Source organism: Puma concolor, chromosome B3 (assembly GCF_028749965.1).
Source record: "Puma concolor isolate L17-30 chromosome B3, mPumCon1.1.hap2, whole genome shotgun sequence".
NCBI classification, from domain to species: Eukaryota; Metazoa; Chordata; class Mammalia; order Carnivora; family Felidae; genus Puma; species Puma concolor.
This window is the reverse complement of record NC_141672.1, coordinates 36,331,090-36,358,812: the sequence shown is the minus strand read 5'-3', so window position 1 is coordinate 36,358,812 and position 27,723 is coordinate 36,331,090. Positions and strand designations below refer to the sequence as shown.

Here is a 27,723-nt window from a genome sequence, read left to right as displayed (position 1 = left end):
ATATGTACTGACATGGAAGGATCTTTAAGACCTATTGTGGTATGAATAAAAATCAAGCTGTAATATGACACTTAATATGATAACATAAATAAACACACTCATGCACATTAAATGATATTATATTTTTTTCTATGGGTATAGATACCACAGGTGGTTTGATGCATGGTAAGTGTATAGAAGATGACACATCAAACTGATGGCGTGAGTCTTTCCTGGGGTGGAGGTGAGGGCTAGACATGGTGTTCAAAGAAGACATCAGCCTTACCTGTAAAGTTTAAGGTTTTTAAAAAGAGAATATATTTCTGTAATACTTGTATAATTAAAATTAATGAAATCTATTCTTACACTAAAAAGAAGAAAACCTTTCTTAATCTTTATTCATAAAACTCCTGGAAGAGCCAGGGAATCTGAGCTATAAGCAAAATGGTGCCTTGGGTGATTTGCCAGGAAACCTGCTAAGTGGAAGTCACTGTGGTTGTCATGGAGATGGCTATCCTCACCACAAACCATCCTATGCTCTAGCCACATGTCAGCTTCTCCCATTCAGTGTCATGCTTTTAAATCTCGGTTTAAAAACTCAACTGTAATAATGCAATCTCTATCACTTACTAAAATGTAACATCTTATTTAATCCTTTATCTTCTCCCTCTCTCTGTCTCTCTATCTTACTCCAGCTGAGGTTATGTACCTTTAGAGATGTTAAATAGCTTGTCCCAGGTCTGCTGACCAATATGTGGTAGAGTCTGTCCTAACCCCAGGGGCTATACTTTCAATAATGTAAACTGTGTTACAAAGTCACAAACATCTTTGTAGTTTTGTTAAATTCAGAATATCAACTTCCTGTCAGGAGTTTTCCTGGGTTTCTCTGCTACTTAGGTCATGGCCACCTGCTGCATTGCTTCGTGACAAAATGACAGCTGGTTCATTCTGGGAGAAAAATCTACCATAGCATGAGGTGTTATTCGAGCCAGTGCAACGAAGAGGCTCAAAGACAACTACATACTAAAGGAATTACTAAGAGATTAGGAGTAATCCTCAATTGCAAGACTACGTCAAATATGTTTTAAGTTAATTTTAGGAACAAAACTAATCAATATTAGCAGAGGTTAAAGTCTGACAATAACGTAAGCCTTGCAAGATTCTCCTAGGATACAATGTGCTCCCTCCTCTAAATTCTGGAAATTTTTTTATATCAAAATTAAAGGTTTTCCAGTGCTTCCAGACCTGCTCTCACAGCTGAACCATTCCTGTCAGGCAAAGAACACAACTGAACAACATCCAAGGTTACAGAGGCGTGCCTCTGGCCAGAGGTCCCCACAGCAGGCACCCTGCTGGAGATCTCCTTTGGAGAGGAGGCAGGCTTTTGCTGTGGAGAGAAGGGCTTTTGAGAGATGTTTTGGGAATAACTTCTGAGTGGAGGGGGCAGTGGGTTTACAACCAGAGCTGTGATTCCTTCTCTTCCGATTTAAAAAAAATAAATTAATTAATCTCTATTTGGATTCTTACTTGAGAACAGGTGTGTCTATGAATAATACATAGATGGGCAGGCCACACACAGATCTGAAGGCCCAGAAGCCTGAAAGTAAATGAGACCCAGAGTGTGAAGATTACACAGTAGATTTTAAGTAGCATCACGTAAGCAAGGAAAAACCTGGGAAAGCACAAAACACACTCTGCAAATAATAAGCACATCTAAGCCCCTGGCTATGTACGCAAGCACATCTCCTCTCAGATAATGGTAATTGCAAGTCGCTAGGTTCCCATTTGAGGAGAGGGGAGATAAATCAAGAAATGCAATCTAAAAAAAGATTGAAGCATTAGGGTTTTAATGAACGATGTTTCAGGGCAGAGAATTAAGGACATTTAAATCTTCCTTTCTGGGTTAGAACTCCTTCCTGCTCCTTAAACTCAGCAGGGACTGGCATAAGAGGAAAAATGGTTGGGGCAGCAGATGCAGGGTGGGGTGGGTGGCTGCAGAATTCCATTCCAAGATTACACTCCTGGCCTCCGACAGCTTACCTCTGACTGGTCTGCCCACCGAGGCCAAGATGTGTGGTTTTCATTTGTTAAACATGACATAATGCCTTGACATCATATGGATTAGGGAGATTAAACTCCAGCAAAACCTTGTGATGCGGGATTTCTAACCAGCAGGGTCTCAGCCTAGAGCTCTCTGGGAGAAACAGGAAGAAGATCTTGAAAAATGTGCCCTCGGCCAGCCTGAAGAACATGAGGAAGGATCTCCGACTCTTTGATTTAGTCCTTTGAAGACCCACAGTGTTCCCAGATAAAAAGAAGCCTTGAACATCACTAAGACTCCTCTTCTTTCCAGTAAGGAAGTACTGCTGGCCAAGAAGGGTAGTTTGAGATCTCAACAGCTTTAATGTGCATGCTTGCATGTGTGCACGTGCACGTGCACACGCACACACACAGTACATATGCTTCTTATCAGCTCTGTTGTGCAAAGACTTTTCATAGGTAAAGGATTTGGGTTTTTATCTTGCCCAAATCCTTTCAGGTATTGTCTTGAGGTAGGACAAGTTCCTTTAACCTTGCCTCATTTGAAAATGTAAGAAGAGAAATATTATCCCCTGTCCACCCTGAGCCCATAAGTAAAATGACCCCACATTTATGAGCAGAAGATATTTGGAGCTATAGCAGAAAGCAGATTAATATGGAACTGAAAACAGACAGATCCCTTAAAAGTCTGCCCACAGTGCAGAATTGGTAATAGATAAACCTCTTTCCCATTACAGCAACAATACCACAAGGCAGGATTTGTTTGCAAGAGAATAGATTGGCAAACAAGCTGGGACTAGAAGGTGGCTCCCACCTTGCTCTACAGCCTGAGCAGGGTTGAAAAGGAAGAGGAAACCAAGGTGGTGGCAGGCTCCCACAGGAAGCAGAACAAGGGGCTGCACAGAACACCCCAGCCTGTTCTCTCTCTCTCTCAATGGCTGGCCTTACAGGTGGAACCCCCCCCCCCCAACCAGGTCATTCATGGTTAGAGCCAAGGAGGGTTGGGCTGGGTTGGGTTGGCAGGTAGCTTGCCCTTTATTCTCCCCCTGATGGAATCATTTGTCATGGTGACAGAGGCATTGGAGTGGAGGGATAAAGGGCACACTGACATCTGCGACCCAACTTTGTATTCTGGTTCCACTGTGTATGAGCTGTGTGACCTTAGACAAGGCAGAATACAGCGTGGCCAGAAGGCAGATGAGAGGAGGTGAGTGGTAGGAAGGAGCCCTAGAAAGGGCTGCAGAGCCTTAGGTACCAGAGATGGGGTGGCAGCTTTATTCTTGGGCACATACCACGGGTCCTTCCTGGGAAACCCTCACCCTGGCTCCCAAGCCCCAGCTTGCCCATCTTTGTGAGTCACTTTCTAATACCTCTTTCCTGACTCTTCTCCGGGCCCTCCCACACATCCATTTAGCACTGCCTGAGGCAAGCCACCCGGTCACACAGACCTTTAATAGCGAGTGAAACAGTAGCAGGTGTCAGAGCTGAGAGAGGGGAAAAAAAATCTCAATCCCCACTGGAGGGCGAAGATCATTTTCTTTCTGCATTTCCATTTAAAGGGAGAAGTGAAAAGCATGAAATCACATGCCAACAGGACAAGAGAGTTTAAACCAGAATAACCTTGACAGGAGCAGACACCAGCAGCTTCCAGGTCACAGTTCCCAAAACTGAACTCCTGGGGAGGAATGGAACATGCACACAGGGAAACACAGGCGGAAGTCACCCAGCCTTCCAACCTAGGTGCCAACTCTCTACCCACTGGTCTGCTGGACCTTTCTACTTGGATGTGCCTCAGGCACTTAGGCTCACCCTGCCCCACACTCATCCTGTCATCTGTCTTCCAAATCTGCTCCTCCTTTAGGTCTCTTGTCACATGATGACTCCTACCCAAGCCAGAAGTCCAGGGGTCTCCCAGAACTGTTCTGTCCCTATTCCTCCTGCCTTCCTGAACCACCACCAGCTAATCAGCATCTCAGCCCAGCTAGTTCTGTCTCTGTCTCCTTCATGCACATGGCCTCTGTCTGGCTCCATCATCTCGCATGGACTCTGAGGCAGCCTCCTGCCAACGCCCATGCCACTCTTTCTCTGATCTAGCCTGTATTTTTCTCCCAAGATGACCTACCCCCTGAAATGCAAATCAAATGATGGAACTTCCCTTCCTAAATTCCTTGAGTGGTTTTCCTTTGCTATCAGGATAAATTCTAAACTCAGGCTAGTGTACGAGGCATTGCAGGCTTTGCCCCTATCTAGTGGTCCAACTTTATCTGCTTGTCTACTTACCCACCCCCAACTCCATTCTCAACTCTTTCCCTCAGTGTTCCAGGCCCTTTCACACATCATGGCTCTTTGCCTTGTCTTCCTGACGAATTCTTGCCTGTCTCTCCAGATTCCGTGCAGGTGTCTCCCCGTGGACCCTTCCCCCTATCACCTCACGCATGTCCTCTATCACACCAGTGGTTCTCAGGCACCTTTCTGCCTCCCCGACCGGTTCCCTGAGAGCAGGAACTCCATCTTGTTCATTTTAGATCCTCAGGCCCAGGACAGAACCTGACACAAAAGTCTGAACAGGGGTCCATGGAAGGTGTGAGCCTGTGAATTGCTCCTTCTTGGGCAGACACACCGTGGAGAGAGACCAGGGACAACTCAGGGCACACAGTGGGCCTAGAATCTTGCCTGGACAAGTCCTGGGCCTCTAGGGCAAGTGGGAAAATTGAGTGCAGACACCAAAGTCCATCAGAAAAACAGATGAAACATAAAAATACCAATACCTTGTCCCCATGGTGTCACAGGAGAGAAATCGTTGCCTGCTCCTGGGATTAGAGAGACGCCGATCTTGCATTTTGTCCTATTCTGCAGGAGCATTCTAAAGTGGATTCAGGCCCATCCAACTTCAGAATCTGTAAGAACCAGGACAGAAGGACATCTGAAACACCACTGCTTCACCACTCCGTATACACAGGAGGCTGAAAGATGACTTCGCTCACTTTTCTTTTGAGATAAAATTCACAACATAAAAATTACCATTTTAACCATTTTTAAAGTATATAATTTAGTGACTTTCATGACATTCGCAATGTTGTGTAACCATCACCACCGTCCACTTCCAAGATGTGTCCATTACCCCCAAGGAAACCCCTACCCATTACGTCGTCACTCCCCATTCATCCCGTCCCAACCCTTGGCGGCCGCTAGCCTACTTACCGTCTGTAGATTTACCTGTTCTGACCATTTCATAGACATGAAGTAACATAATATGTGGTCTTTTGTGTCTGACTTCATTCACTTTGCGTGGTGCTTTGCTGGCCATCCATCTTAAAGCATGCATTAGCACCTCCTTCTAGCTTTATGGCTGAATGATATCCTTTTGTACGACGATCCGATTTGTTTATCCATTCATCAGTCAATGGACGTTAGGTCGCTACCACTTTTTAGCAATTACGAATATTTGGCTGCTATGAAATTTGTGTACAAGTCTTTGTGTGAACATATGGTTTCGCTTCTCTTGGGTATATAGCTGGGAGTGAAATTGCTTCATCAAATGTTTAACATTTTTTGAGGAACTGCCAATATGCTTTCCTCAGCAACTGCACTAAATTTTACAGTCCCACCAGCAATGTCTAAGGGTTCCAATTCACTCACTTTCTGAAATCTTAGCTATCTAAGCCAGAAGTCCAGGGGTCTTAACTCCTCATATTGGTATCTTCCTTATAGACCTTCCAAAAATACAACCAATTGGATAGCGACGGAGTCCAAATCTAACATCTGAAATGGGGAAATGGCCTCCAGCCGAACCTGAGCTGATAGCCAACACCTCATCACACATCCTGAGAGACACTCTCCCTGCAGCTGCCCCTGAAGCAGGGCTTCTGAACAGCTCAGAATTGCAGGGACACCTTATGCCCCGTCCCCTAGATCTGTTAGGTATGAACGTGCAAGCATGGTGCCCCCAAGGCCCCCGCTTGCAAATCAGATGAGGCAAGAAAAGGGGAGTCCAGATCTTATTGGGAAGTAGAAGGAGCGGAAACAGGCCAGATTCCGGGGAACCATTTTATTAGCCAGAAATTAGTGCTGCTTTCTGCAGAAGCCAGAAGACCGGGAACCCCCCGGGGCAGGGCAGGTGGACCAGTAGCAGGGCACAGAGTGGCAGGCTGCCGGGCAGGCAAAGAGCAGCATCTGCCCCGTCCAGTGGGAGGTGATTCACTGAGGTCTAGGCAGGCATCTTGGCACAGCCTCAAGGCATGGGCATGAGGAGCGGGGCCAGGCCCTTGGGCGACAGATGAGAATGAGGCAGGGTCCTGGCAGGTCTGAGAGGCTGAGCCACAGGACTTCACACTGCCCCTGCCTGCTGGTTTCACCTCTAGTGAGACACTGTTCCCTCCTCAAATTGCATCCCAGTGGTTGAAAACAACACTTCTCTCTAGATCCCTGAACACAGGATGCCCCCGCCATCATTTACACCATTTGCTCCCTGAAAACTTACACCCCTCCCCCCCCAGAAAACTCAGGTCTCAGCTCAAGCACATGGCTTCTATGACACTCCCCCACATACACATGTCTATGCTCTCTGATGGCTTGGGGGGCTCCGACCCCCGCACCCTCTGCCTTGTGGCACTGTGCAACAATGGCCTTTCTCTTACTGTCCTGATTTGTGGCTGTCTCCCCACAGTGGTGAGCAATGCCAGGGCAGGGACAGACACTTCTCCCATGTATGCCCAATCCAGAGCCCTAGGCAATCAAAGGCACTTTTGTGGTAAGTTTGCTCCTGGGGGACTGGACAGAGAATGACCAGAACTGGTGACAGAGAACCAGACAAGGGGTTCAGCATGAGAATAGCCACAGGCTGAGTGGTTTGGCAAACTATGGCCCACAGGCCAAATCTAGCTCACCTCCTGTTTTTGTATGGCCTGGGAGTACAGATTGGATTTCATATTCTTAAGTGTAAAAAAAAAAAATCAAAAGAATAGTATTTCATGATGTGAAAATTATATCAAATTCAAATTTGATTATGTAAATAAGATGTTTAATTTTCTTAAAAGTTTATGGCAATTTGTTTTTCCTCTTGTTCTATGATTACCTACATAATATTCTTGATTTTGCTTCTTGGCCCATGAAGATTAAATTATTTACTATGTGGCCTTTTACAGAAACAGTTTGCTGACCTCTGCTCTGAATGGCTTGGCATGATTCAGTCCTAACATCCACCCCCACCCCCACAATCCACCCAAGACCAAGCCTGTGACTCCCCTTCCTTGAATGGCAGCATTGTCTGTGGAGAAGGACTTACTCCCTGTCAGTGCTTAACTCCATGCTCCCAACCACACACACCTCTTATTTGGTATCAAAAGGCTTCAGGAAAATACAAAGCCATTACAGCTCACAGAAAGATTAACAACCCTCCCTACAATCAGTGATGAAGGTGGGATAGTCCTGAAGTCTCTTTGTTTATTGACCACCTACTACATGCCAGGCACTGCATGAGATATTTTAAAGACACCATTTTGAGTTTCGGGAACCTCTTTAGAAGTTCTCATCCTTATTCCCCTCATATATGTGGAAGAACAGAGATAATGGTCCCCTTTTCCCCTTTTATTCTCTTCTATCTTCACTCTGAGCGGAAAAGGAATCTTTAGCATAAAACATCAAGTCACAATAACTTATATAGCACTTGTCATGAGCAAGGCATTGTTTTGAGGAGTTCTCAACCATGTCACTACTGACATTTGGGCTGGATAATTCTTTGTGTGGGGGGTTGTTCTGTGCATTGTAGGATGTTCTGCAGCATCCCTGGCCTCTATCCACTAGGTAAATGCAACTCTTCCTCCAGTTATGACCACCAAAAATGTCTCCAGACATTGCCAAATGCCCTTTGGGGGTGAAGGTGGAGGCAAAGTTGTCCCCAGTTGAGAACAACTATCCTGCATGTCTTACATATAAACTCACAAAAACTAAATGAAATAGGTCTTGTTATTATCTTCATTTTAGAGATAAGTAATCTAAGGCACAGAAAGGCTAAGTAACTTCTTCAGGGTCACACAGCTGGTAAGTGATAGAATGGGACAACAATCCATATTGTCTAGTTCCTGTATCCATGCTTTTGCCACTGTCGATTTTATTAAGTCTCAGAACCCACCAAGCTGACCCCACCTAGAAAACTGTAGGGGATACCCCTTTTGCCCTTGTAAGATAGCATCGAAGGCCTCCTTGGCTTGACCACAGGAAGCACCATTAAGATAAAACAGAGACAGGGAGAGGGCTAGAAAAGAGGGAGTAAAGACAAGGCCCCAGAAACACAAAACTACTAGGCATCCATTGAGGCTGACTCTGTGTGGCCTGATGGGAAATGAAGCAAGTCCTATTTTGCACCACACTCTGCGCTATGGGTATTCATGACCAGCTGGGAGAAATTTCTTTCCTGTTGCTCTCCTCCCTTCATCCCTCCTTCCCACTGTCCTCCCCCTGCTCCTTCTCTTCCTCTTTTCTTCCCTCGTTCCCTCTCTCCTCCTCTCCTCGCTTTCTCTTCCTTTCTTTGATGCTGTTAATGGCTGTGCACCTGCCTTTCCAGATATTGTGAGATACAACATGAGACATAAGAGTAAATAAATAAACTGAGGCTCAGAGCTTAATGAGGTCAAACACAGACATGCATACACACCTCCCTCACCTGACAGACCTATTAGTACAGCTGGGGTTTTATATCAGTTATGATTGCTGTGGGCTCCAGGTAAGAGAAAGAAACCAGACTTAGAGTAGCTTCACTAAAAGGGGGACAATTATTCTCTTTCCCAGAAGGGTCAGATATAAGCCCTCCAGGACTTCTGAGTGGTTTTGCAATGCTATTGACATCCCAAGCTCCCTCTGTCTTTCTGCTTCTTTATACTGCCATATGGCTTTCATCCCTTTGCTCACAAGAAGGCTATTGAACTTCTAGGCGTCACAACTGTAATTGGGCAGTAAAAGCAGGGAGGGGACAAGATGGAAAGGTGAGGGCCAGCTGAGTCTGTCCCTTTGGCTTACGTCTCATTGGTCAGACTGGGTCACACGACCACTCTACCTACAAGAAAGTCTGTGGAGGTGCTTATGTTTATTTTTATTTTTTAGGTTTATTTATTTATTTTTGAGAGAGAGAGAGGGAGAGAGAGAACGCACTATCAGGGGAGAGGCAGAGAGAGAGAGAGAGAGAGAGAGAGAGAGAGAGAGAGAGAATCCCAAGCAGGCTCCACACTGGCAGTGCAGAGCCTGAAACGGGGCCCGAACTCAGGAAAGAACTTGCGCAAGATCATGACCTGGCCTGAAATTAAAAGTCCAAGGCTTAACCAACTGAGTCACCCAGGTACCCCCGTAGGTAGTTTTAATTGGGCATGTTATACCACACTACAAAAATATTTGGGTTCAGTGAGTAAGGAAGTAGGGAAAAATGAATATTGAGGGGATGTCTAGCAGTGTCTGCCCCAGATTCCAAAGGCAGTGTCCATTCCACCAGGGAACACTGTTTGCTGAGAGCCAGTGGGCTGGAAAGGAGATACAAACTCTGGGGATGGTGGCTAACCTTGAATCTTGGCCGTTTCCTTTACTGTCTGTGCGACCTTGGCCCAATTGCTTTATATTTTCCTTCCTCACTTTCCTCATCTATAAAATTTGGGGGGGGGGGGAATCCCACCCAACTCACAGTATTTCATGGGGATAAAATCAGTTAGCACATGTAAAATACTTAGAATAGTGTCTGGTGCATAATAAGCCCTCGATAAATATTAGCTATTTTTAAGCTGAAACTATTTACTGAATATCTATTATATGCCAAATGCACCAAATTATCTTTTCTAATCCTCACAACAAATGCACAAGGGAAATAAATGTCCACCCACATGGTATGAGTTCAGGAGGGGTCCCAGGCCCCAGTACCTGTCATTTTGACATTTCATTGAAGACTTCTAATCCTTAAGAAATTCTTTAATGAAAACACCTCTATGAAAGGTCTCTATGCACTTTTCAGCAAGCAGCTTAACATCTGACACCAAGGCAGAGATTTGTAGCATCAGCACACTAGGATGTCAGACAGAGCCTTTCCCTGGCACTTTCGAGTAGGTCTTGCCCTGGGTTTAGTTCCAAGTTTTGAGGGAAGATTTAATCTAATTTCTGTTCTTTTTTGCTTGATCTGCAAATTGACTCACCCACCCCAGATACTTAAAGATATGTGATAATGGTGCTCTGGGAATCAAGCAGGGGCTGACGCACTCCGAGCTTTTACGGTCAATTAGGACAGGGTGGAATCTATAGAAATGTTCGAGTATAGGAGCATAGGGGAGAGAGGAGACTGAGGGTCACAGATTTCAGCAGTTGGCCCCTGGGTAGAGTCAGACTAAGCTGGAGAACAATCAAGTTCAAGCCCCACACCCTTACTTTAGGGTGTCAGCCAGCCAGGTGCTGACTGAAGAGCAGTGATGTCTAAGGCAGCCAGCAGGAGAGAAGGCATCGGTTCTGCTATGGAGGTGAAAATAGACGACTCCCACCAAGCAGCCCCTTTGTGCTTGCCACGCCCCCAAATCAACCATCAGATTGGGGTTGACTCCTAGAAGTTCAGTCTAAATAAAATCACATGTTCCTGGAAGTGCTCTGAAAAATTCAAAGACTCCCATCTTAGAATAAATTCTATTCCTAGGAATATTTTCTATATATTCTATATATTCCTAGGAATATGTTCTATAGAGAACATGTGAAAAATGATTTTTCACTATGGCATTATTTTTAATAGTGACAAAACTGGGAACAACCAAAGCATTCATGAATAGGGGGCTAGTTAATTTATCAAATACATATTTTTAAAAACACAGATGGGCATCAGACTTTATTAACCTGAAAAGTTATAGCTGATATGTAGTTAAGTAGGAAAAAGCACAATATGAAGCAGCATGTAAGGTAAGGACCATACACATGAAAATCAAAAAATTGAATAAATATATATATTAAAAAAAATATTAGCAGAAAGGCAAGAACATGAACTGAGATGAATACCGAGATGTTTGGAAAATTTTCACCCAAATGTTAGCATTGTTTATCTCCATAAAAAATTTCCTGCAGAACCAGGTTTCTCGCTGTTGGAGTTGAAATTTACAAATAGGCAAGGGGAGGAAGCTGGAATAATCCATATGTTAATGGATTAGAGTTTGAGGCAGCAGTATGAACTCATGTTTAGCTTAGTATAGACACAGATGGTGGCATATAGAATATTTATAGATATGTGTACACACGCAGGTTAATATATGCACACATATTTCTTTGTTCTGTCAGCTGAGAGGGCCTAGAAGAAATGACATACCAGTACCAAGGAGCATACCTCATGCCCACGTCTTTATTTCTAATACCATTCTCCAATAAAAGGAACCAGGGCTCCTTAAAGAAATGGCTGATTCTAGGACTAGGGTGTAAAACATACAAGATGAGCCTAGAGCATCTTCTAATGCCATAAAGTAAAAAAGGACTAAAAAAAATTAACATGAAGTAACCCATATGGATGTGTATGTCAAAGCAGTACAGAATTCCCTATGGCCAACATTGGAACAATGTGAGCAACAACGTAAATAAAGTAGTATTGGACTATAATCCAAATATAAAATAGATACCTATGAGCCCACACTAATATAAATAAATTATAAATGGTAGGGAGAGGAGACAAAATAAATCTCGTGCAAAAGAATTCCAAATAATTTCTGTAGATGCTCGGCCCTAAGAGAGGGAGGGCATAATTTCCCACTCCTGTAATGTGGCTGTGCACAGTGGCCTCCTCGCAAAGAGGACAGCAGGGAAAGAGGGAAAAAGAATAGCTTCACAGTGGAGAAGACTGACAAGCTCATCTCAGTCTGGTGGTCAAGGTCAACATCAACAGTCATAAATCATGCTAATAGTATGTAACCTTGGTATCATGTGATAAAGATGACACTTTGCCCCTGGGATCTTCCTCCTCAAAATTCACAACCCCAGCCTCGTCATGAAAAAAATCATTAGATAGATTCTAGTAAAGGGGCATTCTCCAAAATGCCTGACCAAGGTCCTTAAAAACGAGGAGAAGCTGACAAACTGTCACAGCCAAGAGAAGTTGAAGGAGATGGGTAAATCTAAAACTGTTTAAAAAAAATAACGTTTTTCCTTTTTAAAGTTCCCACAGAATGATTTTTCCCTAAACAAAAGGATCAAAGTGAATTTTGATCTCAACCTTTAATAATGCAGAAAGTCAGTAAGGGCTTTGAAAATAAAGCTTTTCTTTAAAGGTTTTCCAACATCCTGGATCAAATTCTTACATGGGGCCTTAAGGTCAAAGTTCTTGGGCTTTCTCCAGGAAATTAAAAGATTTTCCCAAATATATCAGAGGCAGGCACAACCCTCACTAAGGGGAGGGCCTGAAGAAGGTTGAGGTTTCCTTTCCTGGGCTCTCAGTGTTTTTCTCATCACACATACCTGTAGGTTGCACATGTACATCTCAGCACAGCCATTGTGACATGACAAAGCCTACTGTTTCCAGGGACATTTACAACACTTTTATCAGCCCCTAGTCCACTTTTATCAGATGGTGTTGACCACTATCTGTCCCTAGAACAGACGCAGAGGAGCTCTTCAGAGAGGCCGTGGAGTCTCCAAATAGAAGTGCACAGGTGATGGCCAAATACTGGCAGTCCCATAGCCTCAGGCCCCTGAATCCGTGGGGATGGTCTGACACTTTGCCATGAGCACATCTGGAGGACAGACTGATTTATGAGATATCCCCAAGATTCTCCCAGCCCCCACTTTAAATGAGAAAGAAGAATCCTCAAGCTGAAAGGGGCAAGTCATGGAATTGTTTTATTTCTTATTGATTTTGTACATATGCAACTCAGCTAAGTAGAATTATAGCAAATTGTGTTCCTGATGACCCAGGAAATATGCTAAAAAAGTAATACTTCTGAATAGTCAGAAAAGTTCCAGAAGTTAGCCCTAGGATTTAGAAACAAGGTCAGAAAATGACATCTTTGAAAACTGGAAATGATAAAAATCAATATACAACGAATGGGATTAGTCCCCTGTAGTTATTCATCCCCTGTAAATCATCCACCTCAGAGATGCTCAGCAAACATATCTTTGAGAAGACTGGAGTGCCTCCCAAAACCAGTCAAGGGCCCCAGGAGACTTCTGCATTGCCACCGGAAACTACTAATCTCAAATGGACCTTATCTTATTGAGATAAACTATAATTTTGAAAATTGTAACATGCTAATGACAAATACAATGGAAAACTCTCCTTGGAATCTAGAGATAGGAGACAAATAGAAAAGTCCTGGTCAGGGTTTTAAAAATAAATCTAAAGGAATAAAAGTCACAATATAGGGAATATAGTAATATAGTAATACTATAATAATGTCACATGGTGATAGATGATAGCTACACTTGTGGTGTGCATAGCATAATGTATAGAGCTGTTGAATCAATATGTTGTACACTTGAAACTAATGTCACATAGCATGTCAACTGTACTCAAAGAAAATAATTTTTTAAAATGGAAAATAAGTCTAACCAAGAGTGACCAATTTATGGCTTTGGTTGGTGGAAAAGTGTCCTTTCCTGAAAAAATTGGGACAATTCTTCAGGTTCTGGAAGAGCTAGTCCTGTGAGACTAGGTAAACCCTCTCTTTGATTTCAGTTCTCCAAGGAACCTTAGGATCTCCAGGGAAGACACTGTGAAGGAGGCGATCCAGATAAGTGGACATGAGTATCCAGTTAGTAGGAGTCCTACAATATTGTGTCTCTAAATCAGTGTCTCATGAATTTCGAAAGTGGCCCTCCATACTTCAGAGCTAGCACATACTGGAGTGCTCCTTGGAGGCAAGGGAGTTCCCAAATTGCAAGGCTAAGGACTCACATGCTGGACTAAGTTGTCCTCCTAGTGGTCACTTCATGAGGCCCACATGGGCCACCAGCCGGCCACATTAAAAAAATCATATCCTACATCTTCCATTCTATAAGACAGCCTATTTATTTAAGATGTTTCTTAGAGTCTTCTCCTTTGGGGACTGGCTAATGTTACAGTAGATGGATGGGTCTGACCTACCCAGATCTTCCTCTAACTGTTGATTTTTCAAATTCATCAAAGAACAAGAGAGTTGGGTACTTTCTTAAATGCATTGAACCACTTGGTGGCCCCTATCTAGTAGTTGGGTATCAATGAAGAAACCATGACAAGACATGTTTGGACACGAGCAAGAATTCCTCATTCATGCTGCACACACAGGCTTTACCATCCATTTGTATCAGTATCATCCATGACCTGAAAACAGCATTACTTCACGGACGCCACAATTTTTCAGTTACAATTTAAAAATCAACACTCACAAGAGGGGAAATTGTGTTAGTCTCTCATATGCAGAGAATAAGCCATAATTTCCTTGAAGTTTTACCCATGGGTTACAGAGAATGTAGGTTTTAAAATATTTGCCTGTATCTGAGTAGAAACAATCTTACTCCTCAGTGTACGCTCTTAAAAAAAAAAACAAAAATAACCTTATTTGGACTCTATTCTGCCTTCTAAGACAACAACTATCACTTCTCCTTCCCTACTTTGCCCTCTTCTCTCTGTCAAATGTCTTTTATCACAAAGAAATTGCAAGGCTTCGGGTCATACTCAGCTTTTCCCTTGGTTTCAGTAGGGCTCCTTGGTGAACACATACCCTGTTATGATTAAAAACATTTGCCAGCTCAAAATGTCTTCTCCAAGCCCCTCTATAAAAGAATATTAAAATCAAGGCTCGTGCTGTTATGAGTTTCTGGAACAACAGTCCCAGAGGCAACAGCTGCTCTTTCTTATTGTTGTAACAGCAACTCTCTTGGCAGCACTGAGATGGGCTTTTATAACTTCCCTGGAGGGAACCCACTGAAGTTCAAAAGTGATCCCCACCAATTCCTGACCTCTGTGTGATCCAGAAGACGCCCTGCCAGCCACCAGCTAGCTATGCAAGGTGGGGCCCATGAGCCCCTCCTCCAATGAACTACACAAGAAGGAAATGAAAAAGAGAGAGAAAGAGAGCTCTCCAAGAGCCTGGACAGCATTCCTCTGTATCTAATGGCCCTCCTCTGAGGCAGCTGCTTCCTTCAGGCATGACTTCCCATCTGGATACTGGGAAGGCCTTAGGTCAGGCGTCAGCACTTTGCACCAGAGATACTCATGAGTTTTAACCTCCAAAGGAACAAGGCAAGAATCCTCTTTGCTGAAGAGACTCCAAAAGAGAACAAAAATGGAGCTTTTGGGGAAGAAGCCTGACCTGACAGGTCTCTGGTTTGCTAAGGAGACAGCAGCACCACTTGCAGGTAAGAACACAGAGAAGGAATGGGACTCCTGCAGCTTGAGAGGCTCAGAAATTAAAAATTGGGGGTAGTGCAGCATCGGACCCCTGCTTTTTGACTCAGTTCTAGATGCAGAGATGAGCGTAGTTCACCTCTCAAATGAGGGCAAGGTTATTTTTTTCCCACTACTTCTGTCATCCTTGGGAGCCCAGTAGATAAGCCATTTTAATGCATAGTGATATTAGGTATCATTTATGTTTTATATACATTATATTATTAAATCCTCACAATGAGCCAATGAGATGAGTATTATTATTTTTATTTTGTACGTGAATATCTTGAAAATATTAGGGGATAAATAGCTTATTTGAGAATATGCAGCAAGTCAATGGCTGAGTAGGGATTTGAACCAGGCCCCAAAGCACATGTTCTTTGTCAGGCTATCTTCCCTCTCTTCCTTCCATGCCCTCCCTGCCCAGAGTGACTGCACCTCAAGTCTTGGGCCTGTGACCTTGTGTATGCCAAACCATCAGAAGAAAATGATCTCTATAACACTCCTTGAGGTCTGTCATCTGAATATTTTATGCACTATTTGCTGAAATTAAAACCTACATTGGTCTGTCTCATATGAATGAAAGTTCTTTTTACTTTTTATTAATTTTATACATTACCATTTATTTATTTATTTATTTATTTATTTATTTATTTATTTATTTTGTTTTTGAGAGAGAGAGAGAGAGAGAAAGTGACCAGGGGAGGGGAAGGGGGGGGGAGAGAGAGAGAGAGAGAGAGAGAGAGAGAGAGAGAGAAGAGAGAATCCCAAGGAGGCTACATGCCCAGTGCAGAGCCCCATGCAGGGCTTGATCTCATGACCATGAGATCATGACCTGAGTCGAAATCAAGAGTTGCATGCTAAAATAATTGAGCCACCCAGGTGCCCCTGGAAGTCCTTTTTAAATGCCAACATCTCGGGGCGCCTGGGTGGCTCAGTCGGTTAAGCGTCCGACTTCAGCTCAGGTCACCATCTCGCGGTCTGTGAGTTCGAGCCCCACGTCGGGCTCTGGGCTGATGGCTCAGAGCCTGGTGCCTGCTTCCGATTCTGTGTCTCCCTCTCTCTCTGACGCCTCCCCCGTTCATGCTCTGTCTCTCTCTGTCTCAAAAATAAATAAAAACGTTAAAAAAAATTTTTTTAAATGCCAACATCTCAGGGATGCAAGTCCCCAGCAGAGGCATCTAATTTTCATATACATCTCAGGAGTTCTGCAGGTTACAGTGTTGGCCTTTTCTGCAGGAGGGTCAGATAGACCTGCTCAGAGAAATGATACAAAATATGGGGAGGACTTCTAGTAAAGCCTGGATATTGAAAACATGTAATTAGCTTTGCTTCGCATGGAACGATCTCAAAAATGACAGTACAGAAATGTAAAGGAGGGGTGCTTGACCAGCTCATTTGGAAGAACATATCACTCTTGATCTTGGGGTTGTAAGTTCAAGCCTCACATTAGGTTTAGAGATTACTTAAAAATAATCTCTACTTAAAAATAACTTTTTAAAAAAGAAATATAATGAAAAAAAGTACGTGGTCAAAGAGAATGCATGGCAAGATGATGGGAATCAAGACAATGGAAAGTGAATGGATGAGTGATACCTGCAGGTCAGAGAAAGTTCAAACCCAACTGCCTTCAGAGAGATGGCCAATGACAAGAAAGCAGATGTGTTCCATGGAGCCCCTACAAGGCTTTGGCTTTGAAGGCACCAAGTACCTCTAAAGGCAAGGATGGGGAGTGGGTCTGGAAACAACCTGAGAGGCAAAAGCCTTCATGAGGAGCATTTACACCTCAGCCCTGTCCTTTCCCATACCACATGCAATCAAATGGCCAGTGTTCCTCTACCTCTCATGGTCAACAAGAGACATATTCCCTGGAGAAACTGAGCTGACACGTTTTCAGGCCTGGAGACACCAGGTTCAAAAAAGGGTAAAGTACTAAATGCATGAATGTTTACATACTGGACAGTCAGGCTCCAAGCCTTGTCTCAACCCCTCCCCGAAAGCTGGCATACAGGTGCTTTGGAGAAAATAAACAACACTAGAGAAAGACTTACCTATGATGACATTTCAGGGCTGCTAATAGAAAGACACAGCATCTGACAATTATTTCACTAAAAATTTTTAAGCTTTTCATTTTGAAAGGATCTGACTTACCAAAAAGTTGCAAATACAGTACATAGAGTTACCACGGAACCTTCATTCACCTTTCCCAAACGTTAATGTTTTACGTAACTACAGTAAAGTGATCAAAATCGGGAAATTAACACTGATACCATACTATTAATTAATATAGAGACCTTATTCAAACTTCACCAACTTTTCTTCTCTGGTCCGGGATCTAATCCAGGACCATGCATTGCACTTAGTTGTCATGTATCCTTAGACTCCTCCTATAATTTAGAACAAATGCTCATTATTTCTCTGTCTTAGATGACTTTGACATTTTTTAAAAGAACTGGTCAGCTACATTCCAGAATGTTTATTCTAAGTGCATCATATTAGGAAGCACATGATATCAATATATCTCATTACTGGCTATGTTAACTTCAATCACTTGGTTAGGTGATATCTGCCAGGATTCTCCACTCTATTGTTTCTTTTCTAATTAATAACTATATTGTGGGGAACAAAATATCCTGTTTCCCACACACTTTAATTTGCTAATTTTATCATCCACTAATGTTCTTGATTATAACAATTATTACTGAGTTGTTTGCCAAATAGTGATTTTTTAAGATTTCCACCATTCCTTCTACAACTTTATTTTTGTTGTTCTTGCTGTTTTAATAACTTATTTTCACGTTAGCTAATATACAGTGTATACAGTGTAGTCTTGGCTTTCAGAGTAGATTCCTGTGATTCATCACTTACGTACAGCACCCAGTGCTCATCCCAACAAGTGCCCTCCTCAATGCCCATCTCCCATTTTCCCTGCCCCCTCCAACCTGCCACCCCCACCAACCCTCAGTTTGTCCTCTGTATTTAAGAGTCTGTCATGGTTTGCCTCCCTCTCTGTTTGTAACTTATTTTTCCTTCCCTTCCCCTATGGTCTTCTGTTAAGTTTCCCAAATTCCATATATGAGTGAAAACATTTGACATCTGTCTTTTTCTAACTGACTTCTTTCACTTAGCATAATACCCTCCAGTTCCATCCACATTGTTGCAAATGGCAAGATTTCGTTCTTTTGTGTGTGTGTATATACACACACACACACACACACACACACACACACACACACACATACACACACACACCACATCTTATTTATCCATTCATCAGTTGATGGGCATTTGGGCTCTATCCATAATTTGGCTATTGTTGATAGCACTGCTATAAACATTGGGGTACATGTGCCCCTATGAATCAGCACTCCTGTATCCTTCTACATTTTTAATTGAAATTCTTTTTTTTTTTTGGTTTTATTTTTTATTTTTTTTTTTAATATGTGAAATTTATTGTCAAATTGGTTTCCATACAACACCCAGTGCTCATCCCAAAAGGTGCCCTCCTCAATACCCATCACCCACCCTCCCCTCCCTCCCACCCCCCATCAACCCTCAGTTTGTTTTCAGTTTTTAAGAGTCTCTTATGCTTTGGCTCTCTCCCACTCTAACCTCTTTTTTTTTTTTTTTTTCCTTCCCCTCCCCCATGGGTTTCTGTTAAGTTTCTCAGGATCCACATAAGAGTGAAACCATATGGTATCTGTCTTTCTCTGTATGGCTTATTTCACTTAGCATCACACTCTCCAGTTCCATCCACGTTGCTACAAAGGGCCATATTTCATTTTTTCTCATTGCCACGTAGTATTCCATTGTGTATATAAGCCACAATTTCTTTATCCCTTCATCAGTTGATGGACATTTAGGCTCTTTCCATAATTTGGCTATTGTTGAGAGTGCTGCTATAAACATTGGGGTACAAGTGCCCCTATGCATCAGTACTCCTGTATCCCTTGGATAAATTCCTAGCAGTGCTATTGCCGGGTCATAGGGTAGGTCTATTTTTAATTTTCTGAGGAACCTCCACACTGCTTTCCAGAGTGGCTGCACCAATTTGCATTCCCACCAACAGTACAAGAGGGTTCCCATTTCTCCACATCCTCTCCAGCATCTCTAGTCTCCTGATTTGTTCATTTTGGCCACTCTGACTGGCGTGAGGTGATATCTGAGTGTGGTTTTGATTTGTATTTCCCTGATAAGGAGCGACACTGAACATCTTTTCATGTGCCTGTTGGCCATCCGGATGTCTTCTTTAGAGAAGTGTCTATTCATGTTTTCTGCTCATTTCTTCACTGGGTTATTTGTTTTTCAGGTGTGGAGTTTGGTGAGCTCTTTATAGATTTTGGATACTAGCCCTTTGTCTGATATGTCATTTGCAAATATCTTTTCCCATTCCGTTGGTTGCCTTTTAGTTTTGTTGGTTGTTTCCTTTGCTGTGCAGAAGCTTTTTATCTTCATAAGGTCCCAGTAATTCACTTTTGCTTTTAATTCCCTTGACTTTGGGGATGTGTCAAGTAAGAGATTGCTACGGCTGAGGTCAGAGAGGTCTTTTCCTGCTTTCTCCTCTAGGGTTTTGATGGTTTCCTGTCTCACATTCAGGTCCTTTATCCACTTTGAGTTTATTTTTGTGAATGGTGTGAGAAAGTGGTCTAGTTTCAACCTTCTGCATGTTGCTGTCCAGTTCTCCCAGCACCATTTGTTAAAGAGACTGTCTTTTTTCCATTGGATGTTCTTTCCTGCTTTGTCAAAGATGAGTTGGCCATACTTTTGTGGGTCTAGTTCTGGGGTTTCTATTCTATTCCATTGGTCTATGTGTCTGTTTTTGTGCCATTTAATTGAAATTCTGTAGTTAGAGCTTTATCTTCTCCCCTAACAATTTATTTATCTACTAAATCATTTATTTATATCAGCATAGACTCACAGATATTTATCTTATTCTATTCTATCTTATCTTTTTTTTTTAAATGGAAGTATAGTTGCTACGCAATGTTATATTAATTTCAGGTATACAACATAGTGATTCATCAAGTTTATAGGTTATGCTATGCTTACCACAAGTGTAGCTACCATCTTCTATCTTACCTTATTCTGCTCTTATTATTTATTTCATTGCTCAAATTGTCCCAGATCTGGCCAGTGAAAGCTGTTTTTAGTTGGCTCCTCTGTCCTTTCAACATGTCCCCACCATTTTTTGAGCACTTTCTCACTTTCTGACACCATAAGATTTCCATGCTTATCCCATCCTTTTTCTAATTTAACCTAGAATGAGCCATTTCTCCAAGGAATGCCAGTTGCTTTTACTAGAGAATGATATATAAAAACAAGGGTGAGCCCTATGTGTGATTATTGCCATTGGGGTGCATATGTTTTAGACCCTCTCAGCAGGCAGAGCTAGAAAATCAGTGCATGGGCTCATAAACACATACACACATCTATATTCTATAGTTGTATTAAAAATAGAGACTCAAATCTTAGATTAAGATTGACATACACTAACATCTGCTTCCAGGAGGAAGGATGGAGAAGCAGAATACAACAATGGCTCAACTCCTCAGCATTCTCAATTCCATGAAGTTGTCAATGTTCTTTCATATACCTTCACATGAAACAATTATGCAAAAATAGATTAGTAACATGAGCAAGCTGCCAAGGGTTTCTTCCTGAAAGCTATTTTTCTTTATAGTTTCTATTTACACTATTTACATAGTTTACAGAATATTTACATGGGTTCAAAATTCCTTCCCATAAAATACTTATTAATTACAAGGCGAAAGGTAAGCTTTACAGAGAAGCCTGGAAGATACATCCTTCAACAAATAATCAAAGATAACATCACCAGTAATAGGACAAGTCAAAATCATGCAGTGGATGTAGTAAGAAGCACCAGTACCCCTCTGTGATATTCCTACCAACGATGCAAGACCAGACTACTCAAGAGGAAACATCAGACAAACCCAAGTTGGGGGAAAGTCTACAAAGTAACTGAACTGTACTATTCAAAAGTATCGAGGTCACAAAGGAAAGACTGAGAAATTGTTCTAGATTGAGAGACACTAAGAGAAACACATAAATGCAATATGTGAACCCAAGTTGGATCTTTTTGCTATCAAGGGTCTTCTTAATGAAATTGGAAAATCTTGACTGAGGTTTGAGAATTAGATGGTAAAAATGTACCAATGTTAATTTTTCTGAGTTTTATTGTAGTATTGTGGTTATGTGGGAGAATATCCTTTTTTGTGGGAAATACCCACTAAAACATTTGGAGTTCATGGAATTATGTCCACAGTTTGCTTTCAAATGCTTTAGGAAAAGAACAGTTCTTTCTAGTATATCTGCAATTTTTTTATGGTTGAGATTTGCTTTAATTTTTAAAATTAAGTAAGTAACCAAGAGAAAAATCATGAGAGAAAAGATTTTTGAAAAGTTATACGTATAGCCCAGGAAATCCAACAACCAAATACTACAAGCTCCAGAAAGACTAAACAGAGTAAACAGAGGGGGCAAAATTATCAAAGAAGTGTAATAGGAGAAAATGTCTGAGGTGTTTTTCCTACAGGATACCATTTCTCAGATTAAAGGCCCCACCAAGCACTTAGTACAATAAATGGAAAAAACCAAGGCATATCATCATGAGATTTTAGACATAAAAGAAGATGCAAACAATTTCTGGGAGTTGGGGGGAGAAGTCACATACTCTTTATGAAGCCATTTTTGAAAAGTAGAGCATTCCCCTTTGCCAAGCCGCAAATCAATAAAATTCTTTTTATAAAGACAGTGAATGAAATGTTCAGAGCTAGAAGAGACACACATCAGTCAAAAGGGGCTTTTCACCAAAATCCTTCCATTTTCTACCCAAGATAATGTTAAATTGTAATCAGAAAATACTCAAACTAGTTTCTCAGCCCTTTCCTTTAATGAGATTGCCTCTTGAATGGTGCCAAATGTTAGAGCAGAGATTTGAGACCCACCTGCTGCTTGTCCTGGGAAGGCTGAATGAAAGAGGGTAAGGCCATCCTACACAGAACATAAGAGGATACAGCAAATAAAGATCCAAGGATAAGGTGCGTGGGCACCAGTTGCTCACTGCTGCTCTCCTGGAGGTGAACAGCCTTGTTCATTTCCACCCAAAGATGTCTAACAGGGATGCCATCCAATCACAACTTGTTCTTTGCACAACATGCCCAACATACACGGCAGCTCTGGGCATTTGGCCTAACCTGGTCTTTATCTGGTATGCTGAACCAGAAGCAGGTCAGGTGGCCCTTCTGGCTTCTTCCCTGAGACTTACATCCTGACTGAAGCCTCAAATTCTGGCTGCTCTGCTGGTGAGAAGAAGCACCAGACACACACAAGAAAAGAGGGCATTTCTCTCTCAGGCTTTGGACAGCTGGTCTAAGCCTGTTCATGCTTTCCTCTTGCCTCCTGCCCCACTTTTGTTCCTGCTTGCAGTACATGAGCAGGGGGCTGGCCTTCCAACCAAGAGGCTGTCCCAGGCCCACAGCTTCTGGAAAGAAGGTCATAGGAACTTTCTCTTAAATTAATCCAGCGGGGAGGAAGAAGATGACAGCAGGAAGAAGGGAGCCCAAAAGTATAACTAAGGAAAATATTACAAAAGAAGGACAATTCCCTAGAAAGCAGAATTTTTAACTTCTTTCCTTCTCCTCCAAATCCTACCCACTCTTTAAGCCAAATCAGTGGTCCTCAAGCCAGTCAAAACCAGGGTGTAGGACTGACTGTGGAGACTTTGCCTTCCCTAGAGGCTGGAATGTGATGCCACAGCCATCAAGAGCCAAGCTATGCATTGGTGGCCATCGGAGGAACTGAATGGTGCCAAGTAGAACACAGAGGCCACCAGCAACTGTGTCAGGGAAGAGAGACACTTGGGATCCCAGCAGTCCCATTGTCTGAGAACTCATTGTCAAACATGGTTTCTGTTATCATTCTAATTGTTACACTTTTTGAATGTCCTTCTTAAGGTTAGTGTGGCCCCGGGGAAGCAGAGGTTACAATGCAGAAGGCTCCAGACACATCAGTCCCATCTGGATGACAATCTTTTGAGACACAGCCCCCGTAGCTCCCCATTGCCATGAGAAGTGCATAAGACTTGTCAACAGCATGCCAGTCCCTTTGGACAGCTCCAGGGTCCTCTCCTCATCATTGTGACACAGAACATCCATTAAATTTATCTGTACACCAAGAGAATTTAGACTCAGCATTCATGAAGCCTCTGCTCTTTCTATCTGCCCTCAAGCAATCCGCATCATTGAAAAGAAATCATTCCTGATTCCAGCAAGTAGATTTTGAAATTTTCTATCCATCTTCAGTTATTCTTAACCATTCTCCTTCTTGCCCTGTGACCTGACTGGGAGCAGCCTTGAGGGCCCACACCCCCATATAACCCATCAGCCATCAGGAATGCATTAAGTTTTGTCTTGAGCTAATTTCAGTCCAAATTTGAGAGCCTTTGGTTGTCTTAGAAAGTTCTGAGTCACTTGTCAGGAGTCTCAAGTTTAGGCTCCCATTGCAGAGACATTACTGCTTCCTTAGTTACAATAAAACTCTTCCAATTGGCCAGTGTCTAATTAGGCACTAATTAGAGTGAATTCTCACCTACCAAGTATAGGACTCAGTCAGGTCTCCTTCCTTCCCTATGCCTGTGAGCTATGGAGCCAGACTGCCCATTCAAATCTTGACTCTGCTACTTCTTAGCTCTCCCTTTGAGCAAACCTCTGAGCAAATGCCTCAGTTTCCACATCTGAGAGATGTAAGTAATAATGGTTTATTACCTGTGATGTTATTGTGAGGAGTAAATGAGTTACTATATGCAGAACAGTTAGCACACTATGTGGCATCATTAAGCACTCTATAAATAATAGCTGCTATTACTATTATTACATAACTTTGGCCCAATGTGGGAAAAAGTGTTCATCTCAAAGTGCTATATGAGTACTTACATCATCCCTAAAAGACAATAAACAGAAATCACATTACCCCCCACAACCAGAACAATAGCTTACTTTCTAATATGGATACTTTGTAAGCAAGTTATTTTGATAAACCACTGCCACAGTGCTTATGGGCCTTTAAGCCCAGTGAAGCTTCTGAGTTAACAGTAACATTCAGAAACAAAGAAATTTTTTCACTTCTCTAGACCTGTTTCTCCAATTCCATACCCTCTCTGACATCTCCATCTGAGTTTAGCCTCCAGGGAAACAAGCTTAGTCTGACCTGGTCAGAGCTGATGGCAGGAAACAGCGCTGATGTGCAGGAAGAATCACATGGGGTTTTAGTCCTGGATGCTGGTGTATCCCTCCCTAGAAGACTAAGTCCAATCCCATCTAAGCTCCCCTTGGTGCTGCTGGATGTTTGCAGCTCTTAAAGAGACAGTAGGTTACAAAGGAGCTTCTGACTGAATGTGAGGTTCTTTGTGGCCTTGGTTTCCAGGGGTTTGGGAACATGTGGTGAGAAGCAGAATTAGGCTTTATTCTCAAAGAAAGGATTAACTTCAGATCCAGTTTTAGCACTGGTTTGAGACAGGGCTAGCTTCACTGTCCTGCTAAACCAGGATGAGAGGGATCAAGAAAATGGAAGGCTAATCTTCCATTTCTGTGCAAGGTGGACTAGAGAACATAGATCCAAAGACGGGAAATGGTCCAGGAGGGAGACAAACAGGACTGGGCCAGGTAACACCAGCCATAAGCATGTAAAGGAAAGAATGGTTTTCAGTCCAGTCAGTCTGCTATAACAAAATACCACAGACTTGGTAGCTTATAAACAAGAAACATTTATTGCCCACAGTACTGGAGGCAGGAAGTCCATTATTCTGCATACTGACGATATGTAGCTTTGTGTGTCACATAGGAGGCCACAGATGTGCTACCAGGTGAATAATTCGGATGCTGGTGCTTGCTCAAAAGAGTCAAAGTTTAATTTAAACACAAAATAAGTGTAGTTGACACTTTATAATACTGAAACAGTTTCCCTTGTTTGTGAGCTCTCTAAGCCTTTCCATACTCTCTCTGTCTCTTCTCTTTCTGGTCATTTTCCAGTTTATTTATTTTCCTCTTCTGTTTGAAGAACATAAGACAAAATTACCAAGAGGAAGATGTTTGCTTTTGGGAGAGGGCTGAGGTCTTCGCTAGGTTAGACATTTGGTGAATCCATTGGCTCTGTATTCTTCATTAGGGTTGGATAAATGAGAATTGGCTTCAGGCAGGGGTGGAAGAGGGAAGCTATCAGAGTACCTGGTGAGAAATTGAATTCAGAGAGAGGGAATGAAGTGGAATATGTTCCTTTCAGTCCCATTGATCTTTCTTTCCATCAAAGCATCTCCTGCAGGCTTCAGTTAAGGATATAGAATTATAGGAATTAGATATGTTACCCTATCTACAATGATGGCAGGATCATTTGTCAATGAAAAAAATTCAATTGGAGAGTTTTTGGAACACTCTTTATGCTTGACTTGTTTTTGAGACCTCTTTAATTGGATTTGAGTCTTTTGTTTCTTTGGACAAAGTCATTAACCCCTGTTTCACTGGGCTGAAAGAAGAAATAAAAGGTAGTTGACTGTCTAGGAGCCCTGACATACATAGCTGCTGAATCTGGGTCAAGGCCTTGAGACCATTTGTGAGATCACAAACCATAGTATGTTCCACTAATCCTCCTGTTCTAAGTCTTTTGTGGAGAGTGGTTGGCAACACCTTGAAGTCCTTGTGACAAATGGGACTTAACGCAGAAATCACTAAATCTGCACAGGGCAAGGCAGTACTAATCCTTGCGTCTTGCCTCACTTCTTCCTGGCCCACATTCCCTACTGCCATTGCCATGGTAACCAGCTTTGCACAGGGATAAGCTGAGAGCATTGTGCCTCAGTTGTGCTATGTCTCCGGGTTTCTTGGACACAACAGCATGCAGTCCAGCCAGGATCTGCAAGGAAGTTAACAACTCACAGCGCAATACCGAAGTACTCGATGGATGTTCCTCCCTTCTGTCACTTAAACAGACAATTCTGGGCACATTCTGCATGACTCCTCAGAGCAGCCCAGTGGGGCTGAGTCCCAGTAGCCTGCAGGAGTGACTCAGTCAAGAACACCACCTCTAGTGCCCTTCCCACCTTCTCTGTTGCAAGCTTTCCAGTCTCCACCCCTGTGCCCCAGAAATCATTTCCCCAAATTGGCTGCCCACACTAAAGGTCTTGACTCAGCCTTTCTCTGAGAAAACGCAGGCTAAAACATACACCTGGGGGAGGTGGAGGAGGAGCTGCAGACAACCACAAAGAGGAATATGCAGGTAAATAGAGACTGCAAAAAATCACAAAGGAGAAAGGTCAGAGGAGAGAAGCTTCATATTCCAAGACCAATCAAATCCTAGGACAGTTTCTGGCTCAGAGAGGCAGCATTGAGTTTGAAGTAGGAAGGAGCGGCCAGTGAGGAATGTGGGAGGAGAGGGAAAACCGTCCAGAAAACCGTTACAATCCACACCACTCACCACCCCTACCTTCCCTCCACCCAGATTGCACAGCCATATCTCCAAGCATCTCTGCTGCAGAAAGGACCACACATGGCAGAGCCCAGGACCCCTCCAGGGTAAGGCATCCTCCTAGAGGAGGCAGTCTGAAGGGCCAGGGCATAGATGTGGATGGGCTGAGCCACCCACTTCAGGGAGAGCTGAAATCCAAGCTTGGGAGACAAGGCCAGCTTCCAGGGGCAGGAGCAGAGTCATAAATAAGAGACCAAGTCAGGGATTCTAGGCCAAGCAGAAACAGGAGTAGAATGGGAACATTCTACTGTGCACCAGCAGGGACAACTCCTATCTATGACTCTCCTTGGCTGCATGTGACTCCCTCAAGGGTACAGAGAAGGATGGCTCAGGGTCAGTGACACAAAGGAAAAGCAGTCAGTCCTGCCAGGGTGGTAAGGACTGATAACAGCTCAGTGCACTGTTCCAAAGGTATTTGCACTTTAATGCAGTATCTCTTGAAGACCTTTTATCCAACCAATGTTTATTGAGCACCTATCATGTGCTGGGTGCTGTTGTAGGCACAACAGCGAACAGAACTAATGGAGCACAGTCTCGTAGGGGAGACATGATGACTTAGTGTAAATAAATGATGCTGAAAGAATTCCAAGCAGAGGCAGGAACATGGCCGGGGGGGGGGGGGTTGCTGTCCTGGTGTCCCTCAAACTATACCCCAACAATCACTGTTTAGCTACTGGTAAAACTGGCCCAACTTTAAGCCCTGTAAATAGAAACTAAACCTACAGCATCACTGAATCATCATGATGAAAAGTGAAGTGTCTCAGAAATAGCACAAGGGGAGGGGTGGGTCCTGAGACAGGATGATAAAAGTAGGC

At 42.9% G+C, this 27,723-nt stretch overlaps 2 long non-coding RNA genes across 2 annotated transcripts in view; one reads left to right on the top strand and one right to left on the bottom strand.

Annotated features, from left to right (window-relative positions):
• Positions 1–5,117, bottom strand: part of LOC147579891 (uncharacterized) — a 32,695-nt gene extending 27,578 nt beyond the window's left edge. The window contains exon 1 of the long non-coding RNA XR_015252282.1: positions 4,788–5,117. This is a non-coding gene — a long non-coding RNA (uncharacterized LOC147579891). The remainder of the gene's footprint in view (positions 1–4,787) is intronic.
• A 1,200-nt stretch (positions 5,118–6,317) lies between these two features.
• LOC147579890 (uncharacterized) lies at positions 6,318–23,615 on the top strand. Its single transcript, XR_015252279.1, has 3 exons — positions 6,318–6,769; positions 13,685–15,345; positions 23,347–23,615. It is a non-coding gene; the product is annotated as an uncharacterized LOC147579890 (long non-coding RNA).
• The last annotated feature ends 4,108 nt before the right edge of the window (positions 23,616–27,723 follow it).